The sequence below is a fragment of the Coptis chinensis genome, chromosome 2, assembly GCF_015680905.1.
Source record: "Coptis chinensis isolate HL-2020 chromosome 2, ASM1568090v1, whole genome shotgun sequence".
NCBI classification, from domain to species: domain Eukaryota; kingdom Viridiplantae; phylum Streptophyta; class Magnoliopsida; order Ranunculales; family Ranunculaceae; genus Coptis; species Coptis chinensis.
Window position 1 is genome coordinate 78,543,895 of NC_141457.1, and position 11,421 is coordinate 78,555,315.

Sequence of the window (11,421 nt, forward strand, 5' to 3'; positions counted from 1 at the left end):
AGTTTTATATGAGTAATATCTCCACCTAATAGAGGCTGTTTTTGTAATTTTATACTTTGTTATGATTGTGGCACACTCAACTCGAAACAACAGTTGGTGACATTTTTTTTTTCTCTCATATGGGCCCTACGCAAATCAAACCCAAACAATTTACGTTTTGTTATTGAAAACGAATTTGTAGACAGACTTGTTCACAAACATCACATTTTTATTGGTCAGTTTAACTTTTGGGCAGCTAAATAGTTTTTAGGGGCAGTTAAATAATTTTTTCGGGCAGCTACTCCACCAATTAGCAGTTGATGTCTTGTGGACAGCAAACAGTTGCGTGTCCACAAATTTATTATGTTTGTTATTTCTTTCCACGTTTTTATATTGATGAGAGTAGCACGAGTTGGTTTACAGGTTGGTTTTTTGTTTATTAGGCGGCGGATTCATGGATTTATTGATGTGTTTGATGAGTTTGGGAAAACTGCAAAAAAAAGTTATATATGCTCGCAGTACGGTGGTTAGTTCATTTTGATCATGTTAGAGGTTGTACTGCTGAACTATATATTCCAGCAGCAACAAGGGTCGCACTACTACAGAAAAGTCTTAAGATAACATGTGAAAAATGTTATGGATATTGTCAGTAATAGCGTTTTCCAAAACGCTATTAATGATAGTACTATGTTTTTATTGATAGTGTTTTCTGAAAAAACGCTATTGAATTTATAGCATTTTTCTTAAAAAATTGCTATTATATTTATAGCATTTTAAAGCTATTGGACGATAGCATTTAATATGGAAGCGCTATGCTATTTTATTACTATTTATTTGTTAATAGCATTTTCTCTTTAGTGCTATCAGTTCTATATCATTTTAAATTGTGCACTATCCATTTTAAAGCATTACATTTGTAATGAATTTTGCTTTTTTATCTCGGAAACACGATTAATTTTTATTTTAATTTGGATCCAGATGGATTCGAACCATCAACCTCTCCCTCTCATTGAGTGAGCACTCTTTCCCATTTTGAGCCTATAGATCCATGAAAAAAATACACACGACATACATTTGATTACATAACAATAGCGTTTAATATGGAAATGGTATGCTATTTTATTGCATTTGTTTGTATTGCTATCTATTTATTAATAGCGTTTTCTTTTTAGCGCTATCAATTCTATATCATTTTAAGTTGTGCGCTATCCATTTTAAAGCATTTCCTAATCACATACATTTGTAATGAATTTCGCTTTTTTATCTCAGAAACACGATTAATTTTTATTTTTATTGGGATCCAGATAGATTCAAAACATCAGCCTCTCCCTCTCATTGAGTGAGCACTCTTTCCCATATTGAGCTTATAGATCCATGGAAAAAAAAAAACACGACATACATTTGATTTAAAAGTAGTTATATAATTATACTCAAAATAATATAAGGTAATTCTATACATGTACACAATATAAATTACATAAGGAACTAGTACATAGGAATGAAAAATATTTACCACACAAAATGTAAAAAAGTACTCAATATAATATATCTTCTTATATATGAAATGACAACTTAAAAAACACCAAGGCAAAATTCAGTTGAGCGACCGACCACTTGAGTGTGCTTATCTTTTGTTAAAGAACAAACCATACTATAGCTAACAGAGTATCGTTTGGTTAGTTGAACTTGAGCCACTTGAAAAATAAACCAACGCCAAAACTAAATAACAAACAAGTCACTGAAAATAGAACAAAGAAGTAAACAAAAACTGATCACACTATGTGCACTTCATAAAATGATTACACTAATAAGAATCAGGCCTAACTTTTCTATAAAAAGAATCACTTGAACAAGTTCTTAAGTATTTTAATGAACTCAAGAAACCAGTAAAAAGTAACCTTAGTTCACATAAAAAATCACAAAGATGTAATGTAACACTCCAAAATCTAATAAAGATTTCGAGACGTTAATAAACCATCATATATTTTTTTTTTCTAAAAAAATAATAAAATAATAAAATAAAATAAAATCCGGTAGAGCTTCCTTTGTATCTTTAACAAAAATATACCTAAAACCTGTTATAACCTTGAAAATCAATATAACCTAATATTCATATATCAACCCTTCTAAGTTATATATAACTTTAGATAATTTGAAAACCAAAACATATCTATATACAACGCAAACCCCCAAAGTCCCCCCTTTTTCATTTTATTCCGAACACTTAGATTTTTTGTTTGAGCAGGAGGTGTACTTCTCACTCTCCCCCTGTGACAGCTAACCTCCTAGCCACTTACGATATTCCTTCCCCCCAAAAGAAGCCATCCTTCCTTCACTAATAACACAGGCCCCCAAAAATTTAAAACATACCCAATAATGTAATAGGCCCAAAATACCAAAGCAAGCCCAATAATAGAACATGCCCATTATTAATAGAGTAAGCCCAAAACCATAATTCAATAAAAGGGCCCAACATAATTAACAGGACCAAAAGACCAAAACAATAGACAAGGCCCAATACAGTTGAATAAGCCCACTAACATAACAGGTGGTACATAAATCAAATAGTAATATAGTCTAAAGTATTTGTGTAACTAACCAAATAAATTAAACAAGTAAATACTAATAATTACACCCTATAAATTACATTGCCATATCGATATTACCGAAATGTCCTTGAGAAATCTCCGTAATATAGGCAGCAACATAGTTTTCAAGCCCACGGTCAATGCTCTTTCACAAAGCTTTTGAGCTAGCCTTGTACTGATTCTTTAAATGGCCCCACTAATAGTAGAAATTTTCACAGCAAACTATACAAGGACACATAATATTTGACAAAACGATATCAAGCCATAGCAACGCATGTATTGCCATGTGAAAACAACTATTCTAAAAATAACTGTTAGAACCAAAAGAATATAACTAAGCAATGGATCTACTAAAGTCACATACAAGTTGTTCCTCCGAATTATACAATGTTGCAAGCAAATGCAAATACTGAGACTTTAACAGTTTAAGACAAAAAGGACTACAACTCTTACCCTAAAAAAAAGGATTACAACACTTAGTAATAGCAAGTGAACAGTCAAGGCATTGACACTTAAACAAATAAGTTATAATATTTGATGGCGAAAGTTTTTATTATCTTTACACAGGAGTAACTACCCATCCAAATTACAAAATTATTGTTTAGATTCAAAGAGTTCAAATCATTGACAAGAGTGATGGGTACAAAAGATGAAACGATAACTGTCACGTACCTTTATAAGTGCTATTAAATGAAATTGATTTTATACTTCAAATCAAACAGGTTGTGTCTAGCAAGCTACAAAGCTGTGATTGAATTTGGCATCCATCACTAGACCGAAATTCATATAAAGACGTGAACACATTCCTAAGACTTAAAAACCCATTATATAACAAAATTAATCAACCCTTGCTAAACCATCAGTAGCATTATGCCAACAACAACCATAGTCGTAACACAATTTGGCATGTTAAACGTACCTCTTTGGGTCTTTCAGAGTTAAAATTGTCAAATCATCTAATAACAATAAAATTTAATCAGATACATAGCCAAACAATCCAAGCTACCTCACTAAAAAAAAAAAAAAAAAAAAAACAAAAACCTGGATCTTGTTTGTCAATAACACATAGAGATAGACAACCATGAGAAGTAAACTCTGGTTGCCACATCAGTATCCAAGTAAGCAACTTTATCATATCTAAAAACGAACAAACCAACAACCAAATAAGCATAAACATATCAACAAGCCCCTTTTCAGCAAAGACAATTTAAATGCACCATAACAAGATTAAAAAAAAAACACTTTAAGCAAAAAAATAAAGATGGGGCACTTGAGAATAGTTATATACCTTGGTATAAGAGTAGTAACAAGATGGTGAGAGAAAGTAGTCTTGCCACTGTTTTTAGGACCACAGATAACAGTAATAGGAGGTGGTGAAGTTATTGAGTCATAAGCTATTTTCTCTGCAGCTATTGACCATTCTTCTGGTATGTATTAATTTCATTCAAATCACAGGAATAATATTGGTTGTCATTATAAATTGTTTAGCTCTTAACTGTCACGCTCCTTCGTAGATCCTTTATACAGGAGTTCAACCAGTAGAAAATACCCTACAAACACCCAAATTTTAACAAAAAAACTTAAATAAATTCCATAATTTTTTAACAGATTTCTCTTTACCCATTTTTCAGAAGGTGGAATTGGATCTAGAATTTAAAACATAAATGTGAAACTTTAAAGAATGAGGCGTAGTTCGATTTGGAAATCTTGACATGGTCATGTATATAAATCTAAAATACAGAAGGGGTTAGAAATAGATAAGGGTTCGAAAAGAGATACTTACTTTTCTTGTAGCAACAAGATTGATTCCATGGTTTCAAAATTCAATCTCCAAAAAATTCTAAGTTCCATTCTCAGATTTTGGACGTGGTGGTGAAGAGAGGGTTTTGCCTTAGAGATAGAGATGGTGGTCGTTGTTTGGGGAAAGAGGGAAAAGAGAGAAAAAGAAGCGGGCCTCTTCCAGCTTTTGGGAATTTCAGTTGAAGTGGGCTGAAATTTTGGGCTGAAGTCCGACAAAGGCATGTCATTTATAGCACTAACGAGAAAACGCAATTGATTTTATTGCATTTTCCGTACAAACGCAATTGTTAGTGTTACGCAGCAAATAGAGTAACGGCAGGAAAGATTGAGAAACACGAGGAGACTTGTAGGGCTAATCAGCATTGTTTCATTCCGTTTAGTTTCAACACTTTTGGTTTCTTTGTATAATAGTCGGTTGAGCTCTTTAAGAGATTGCAGAAAGTTATGAACTGCAACGTAATGACAGTTGGTTCTAGGAATGTAAAAAAAAACCGTTGACCCATCATCCAGTAGGAGACCCGATCTTCACCCACCACCCAAACCCGCACCAACCCGAAAATAGACCCGGCCCGCCCCGCCACTATTTTTACGCGGTCGAGCTATGGGTGTAGGTTATATGCTCAAACCCGACCCGTCAAGCCGCCCGACACATACCGTATCAAAAGTCATTGACCCAACTCCATTGACCCGCACAATTTCAAGACTCTAACTCTAATATTTTTGTATTTTGTTTATATTTTCTTTTTACTTTTGTAGGAATTTGAGAGATATTAATATAAACTTACGAGTTCAGCATCAATTTCACATATTCAAGTTTGAACATTGGGCAAATATCAAAAGTTCAAATTCAACTTTCGAATTTTGGAGAAGATGAATCATTCATCCTTGTATTAATTTCGAATTCTTTTAGTTTATATTTTATTGTTTTGTACCATAGATCCTCGCTCCCATCTTCATTTTATTATGGTATGGAAAATAATCAATTTACAAATGGTAAATCACGAGAAAAAAATTTCAAAATTACAGATTTTGGTTCAAGTTCAAGTTTTTTTTATTTTTGTTTATTTTTTATTGATTGATTCCATTTTTTTCTCTATGTTGTGAATTGGAAATATATTACTTGCAGAATTAGAAAGTTTTTTTTTTTGGTGAAATTAGGGGTGCAAACGGATAGGTTCGGATGCGGATATGCCTATATCCGAATCCGAAAATTTATACCGATATCCGAATCCGAATCCGATGGATATTAAAAAATTTATCCGAATCTGATTTTGGATATCCGAAATGGATATCGGATAATATCCGATCCGAAAATTAAAATTAATTGAAATTTTATTTGCTTTAAATAATTCATTTTACCACTATAAAAACTAGTATAAATATATATATTTGTTATTTATTATTATTATTTTGTTATTATAGTTTTATATTATTAGTTTATAATTTTATATAATATTTTATACAATAAAAAATGAATAAATTAATTATATATAATAACTATTAATTTTTTAAATCGGATCGGATATTATCGGATGCGGATATGGCAGTATCCGAATCCGTATCCGAAACCAGTTCGGACATAAAAAAAATATCCGAATCCGAAATTTTCGGATAATATCCAATTTTTCGAATACGAATTCGAATCGGATTCGAATATTTGGATATCCACTTGCACCCCTAGGTGAAATTGGGTTAAAATGATAATTTCCACCGACCCAGATGACCCGCCCAAAACCCACCCCGTAAGCTGACCCAACAGGTCGGGTGATGGTACTAAGACATGACACTTCAACCCGCCCCACCCCGCCTCATCGGGGACCACTGGATTTGTATCCCCTAGACCCGTTCTGCCCCGACCCATTACTATTTGACCCGCAGTTGACCCGGCCAGCCCCGTATTACACCCCTAGTTGGTTCTAACGAATTTGTATTTATGAGGATAAGATTTGCCATTCAGAAAGGACTTGCGGCGCAGTTTGTTGCACGCTTGTCCTAATTATTTATAAAACTCGTTATCATTATCAATAAAATTTTCACTTCTTAAAAATAAATAATAAAAAATAAAAAATTATTAATTAAGTTTTTTAAAAAAATAAAAAACATAAACAATTCTTTGTTTTCTTTAAAAAAAAACATAAACAATTCTTTACTTTCTTACTTAAAAAAAATAATAATAATAATAAAATAAAAAAAAATTTAAAAAAAAAAAAAAAAAAAAACCTTAACAGTCAAACCTTGTTGACCGGCATCAAGGTGTTAAAGTGGGGGGTATGTCTAAAAAACCCTTATTGTTATTATTATTATGATTTATTGCAAGTTATAGTACGTGATGCTGAATAAGGTTTTGTATTGCCCTGCGAAGTTAATACACTTGGACCGTTATATGGATATTGTTGTCCTCAAGATAAACCAAAATATCCAGTTACCTTATTTGAAGTTTGGTTTGTCTTCTAACCTTGATGTGGGATTGTGGGTGACTTGACACTGTGCATGGGTTCTCCAGAGAGCTATCTCAAGAGCGTTCATTTTGCTATTATAAGGTAGGGAATGTATTTTGTAGGGTTGCAATTCAGTATTTAAAAACTAATAATCGTGCAATATATTCCACTTTGTTGATTTTACTTTTTCTAATGTGTTTTCCTTGTTTATGTAGCTATAATCCTAGAGATGTAGTAGCAGAAGAGAAATTGTTGTTTCTATATGTAGTACAAGCTGATTGCGCCTTGAATCAGGTACACATTATGGTTTCTTATAGCATCCTTAAACTCTTTTGTATTTCTTTGTAATTTCTCGATGGTGATCTAGGGAGTTGGTGGTTTTGTCTAAGTTGAAGATAAGATTGTTTTGTGCTTAATGCGGCCTCAATTTTCTCATTTGAAGCTTGATGTTTCTTCGTGATTATGGAGATTTGAAGTTTTGTAACTAATATAACCTAATTTGATGTATATAAGATGAAATACAAAATACACACAAACGAATTATATTATTAAAGTAAATACCTTACGTCTCTCTAATAAAAATGTTGTGTTATAGCTTAAGTAAGGGTTTCGTACCTACCTCAAAACATGTGGAAAAGAAATAAAATTAGAAACAAATCAGTAGGGAAGATAGAAGGATTTTGACTCTTTTTAATTAAACTACTTGATTCAAATAAAACTAAATAAATAAATCTAATAAAAATAGAGTTTTAATGGAAGAGAAGTTTGAAGAGAGTTTTAAATCTACTTTTTCAAATAATTGATATGTTTAATGTAAACTATTGCAAAGTTCTTACATTTGTGATGTCCACAATGTTATAACACAAATATTCAAATTTTATCATCCCTAGTTAACAATCTCTAACCTTGGAAGGGGTAGCACAACTGGTCCGACCTTGGGTTTGCTCTCCAATGGTCACTAGTTCGATTCCCCTCAAGGCCAATGGCGAGGCAGTATCCGATCGAATTTCCAACCAGGCCCCGAGATTAGTCGAGGTGCGCGTAAGCTAGCCAAGACACCCGGTTAGCAAAAAAAAAAAAGGTTAACAATCTCTATCTCTATGTCATCGATTAACTAGAATGAGAGAAAATTTTATTCATCAATCTCTTGATGAACTCACAAATCCCTAGCCTAATTCAAACACTTTTTATCTCTAGAAATATGCAATAATTAAATTTTAAGCACAAACAATATAAATTAACACTGAACACTTCAAATCCTCACTTTGACTTCATTATAACTCTTCCTAATGGGAGAATTAGTCTTGCATCATCAGATTATCATCAAGATAATAATAATAATAAGACATTATGCTATATAGAAAAAGAAACGTGGAAGTTTTATTAATGGTGGCTACAATATCTTAATTTTCTAACCCAAAAAACTAAACTAAAGATGGATAGTACAATGGATGGTTACGGATGAAGTTAATCTCTACTTTTATAGAGAACAAGTAGGGTTTTACATGTTGTGGTTGAAATTCTATCTCTACCTAGGCTTATGGGCTTCAAAAACATACTAGGGTCCAATGTATTTAATAATTTAACTTAGGCCAAATCTGTAGCATTTTACTGTTACGCCATTTTTGTCAACTTTTACTATTCCAAATGGATCGAGGCCTGAACTACTAGAAAGCTCTTTCCGAGTCAGTACTTTTGATAGAAAATGAGCCTAAATCAGAGTCCTAAATCCAAAGATATACTCGTTTGAAGTTTGGTTGACTTTTCAACAGTTTCCATTTCATATTGACTTTGGTTTGATTTGGACCTTTTCATATTTTTTTCTATATTTTTCAAGTAGCAATCAATTTAACTTATTTTTATATCATTTCAACAACAAGAGCTAGCCTACCAATTTAGACTTGAAATATTTTATTTAAGGGAAGAGGAAGACATGATAGGATCCTTTGGTTGGAAAAAAGGAGTGCGTATATCTAGCAAATGAAAAAATGGTATATGATTGTAGTTGTTGAGGAGAAGTAGTAGCTAACAACGGGTCGAGTGTTTGTTGGAAAAAGAACATACTAATACTATGGCGGGGTCGTTTGATGAGTTTCCAACAAACACTCGACCCCATTGTTAGCTAATGTTTGTTGGAAAAAGAAACATTAGTATTGTTAGCTAACAATTAGTAGTAGCGCAGCTAACATTAGTATTGCCAAAAAAACTCATCGAAAAGTAGTAGCTAACAATTTGATGAGTCCTGTATTGGGCACTCATCAAATTGGATTGGGCAACCCCCCAAAAAAAGAAATATTACAAATTTGCCATATTACAAGTTTTCCATCAAAACCCAAGCCCAACCACCAATCCAACCGGTCTCCCCATAACGAACCCCTCGGGTCGTTTGAGTGTACACTGAAACGACCTCACCACGTAGTTTGAGTGTACACTTAAACGACCTCACCGCGTAGTTTGAGTGTACACTCAAGTGGTCTGCGCGTGTCATTTGAGACACAAATTTTAGTTTTTTGCTAAACTACATGGCAAAGTCGTTTGGGGACTCTCTTGGGCGACATGGCGGGGTCGTTTGGAGACTCTCTTGGGCGACATGGCGAGGTCATTTGGGGACTTTCTTAGGCGACATGGCTGGGTCGTTTGAACATAAAAAATTCGGGTTGTTTGTCACGATGTTCATTTTAAAAATCAACTTCCACTTAATCAACCCAAACTCGAACTCAAACTCGAAAATGACTTCATCAAGCTTGGGAAAACTCGAACTCAAGTTTAATCAACCCAATCTTCCACCCAAACTCCAAAAAAACATCAAGTTTGAAATCATCAAGTTTAATCAACCCAATCTTCCACCCCCAATCAAGTTTAATCAATCCAATCTTCCACCCAATCAAATTTAATCAACCTAATCAAGTTTAATCAACCCAACCAAGTTTGAGTATATAATCAAATGGGACACAACTCGAATTGGGTAAAGTCGCCAACTTCAATTTCCATTGTTGATTCACAACTCAACACTCGAAGTATGAACACGATAGAAAACTCGAAGTTTTTTTTTTTTTTTTTTTGCTTTCTATCTGCAAGAGATGATACCGGCTACAAAAGGTTTGAAAAAAAGAGTAGCCGGTATGAGCTAAGGTGGGGGGTGTATTGGGCTATTGTTGTTGGACTTAGTTGTCGAGATTGGGCCAGAGGCTGCCCAATGCAATTTGATGAGTGCCCGATTAAATCACCATACTAATGGGGTTGTAAATCCAAGAAATTGGGCTACAAAGCTACTTCAAAAATAAAATTACTTTTAAAGACCCGGAAGTATTATTTTTGGGTTTTAATACCATTTTGGTTATTTTCATTGCTAAAAGTCGTTATTTTTTAAAATATTTATGAATTTGGGGATATGACTCGAGGCCACCAGCGAAACCTTTTTTTTCAAACTTTTTTTACTTCTCTTTTTACCCTTTAACCATTTTTCATAGAAAAAAAAATCACTTCACAGTTTCTGTGATTCATATTCTTCACCTGTTTCAATGGGTCTGTCAGTAATATCCGCAAAACAACCTACCCAAGTTGTGAAAACTGTTGACACTCAATCTGTTCTTAAAAGGTATATTTAACTTTTCAATGTGGATAAATTGTTTGTATAAATTACTCTTTTGGGGTTTCTTTAATTATATGTTTCGAGGCTTTCTTTGGGGTTGCATAGTTTCTTGAGTTTGATTCATTGTCACTCATTTCTAGTTGTTTGGTATAAAATTTTGGTCGGAATCAGCACAAAATTTAAGTTTGAGTCTTGATTGTAATTGTGATGTTTTTTGCTATTTGGAACAGGTTGCAATCTGAACTCATGTCTTTAATAGTAAGAATGGATTACTTTTTTTGCCCATTTTTAACAATTTTCTTTTGGTACTAGTGGTGATTTAATGATCTTTATTGGATACCATTTTCTTAGTTTATTGCTGATGAGTGGCGATCCTGGCACATCGGCTTTTCCAGAAGAGTACAACATATTTTGCTGGAAAGGAACAATCACTGGTAGCAAAGAAACCGTGTTCGAAGGAACTGAGTACAAGCTCTCGCTAACCTTTCCAACAGATTATCCATTCAAGTCTCCGAAAGTTAAATTTGACATTGCCTGTTTTCATCCAAATGTGGACGTCTATGGAAACATCTGCTTAGACATTCTTTAGGTTTATGAGATAATCTATTACAGCTTAGACGTTAGTTCTGATAGCCCCTCCTGGTGAATCTAATGTTTAACTGAATTTCTTGTAAGATAAATGGTCATCTGCTTATGATGTCAGAACTATATTGCTCTCTATACAAAGTCTGCTTGATCTGAATTTATTCAAATTTATTTCTTCCACAATCTCAATGTACACAAATTCCGTCAGTACTCCGGTATTATTGAGGTCAAACTCTTTTCTCATTTTAAAATGCATTATATTAACGTCAGTACACTATAGATTTTTTTATTTATGCATTAAATCAACATTACACAACAAATTATTTATTCATATTTTTTTGTTTGTGTTGCAGTTCAATGGGATAATTGAGTTGTCAGTGGTTTCATACAGTATGGATACGCTTGTTGTTCAGTGGTTTCATACAGTATGGATACACTT

The 11,421-nt window shown here is 33.3% G+C and overlaps 2 long non-coding RNA genes across 3 annotated transcripts; one reads left to right on the top strand and one right to left on the bottom strand.

Moving 5' to 3' along the window:
• Positions 1-1,868: 1,868 nt before the first annotated feature.
• LOC147518034 (uncharacterized) lies at positions 1,869-4,581 on the bottom strand. 2 transcript variants are annotated; one of them, XR_015211681.1, is made up of 5 exons: positions 4,351-4,581; positions 3,856-4,117; positions 3,609-3,704; positions 3,487-3,523; positions 1,869-3,312 (listed from the first exon to the last, which is right to left on the bottom strand). It is a non-coding gene; the product is annotated as an uncharacterized LOC147518034 (long non-coding RNA). The 2 variants fall into 2 exon arrangements; XR_015211680.1 differs by having other exon boundaries at positions 1,869-3,523; positions 4,351-4,572.
• A 2,153-nt stretch (positions 4,582-6,734) lies between these two features.
• Positions 6,735-11,101, top strand: LOC147518035 (uncharacterized). The gene is made up of 4 exons (XR_015211704.1): positions 6,735-6,907; positions 7,021-7,099; positions 10,628-10,655; positions 10,749-11,101. It is a non-coding gene; the product is annotated as an uncharacterized LOC147518035 (long non-coding RNA).
• The last annotated feature ends 320 nt before the right edge of the window (positions 11,102-11,421 follow it).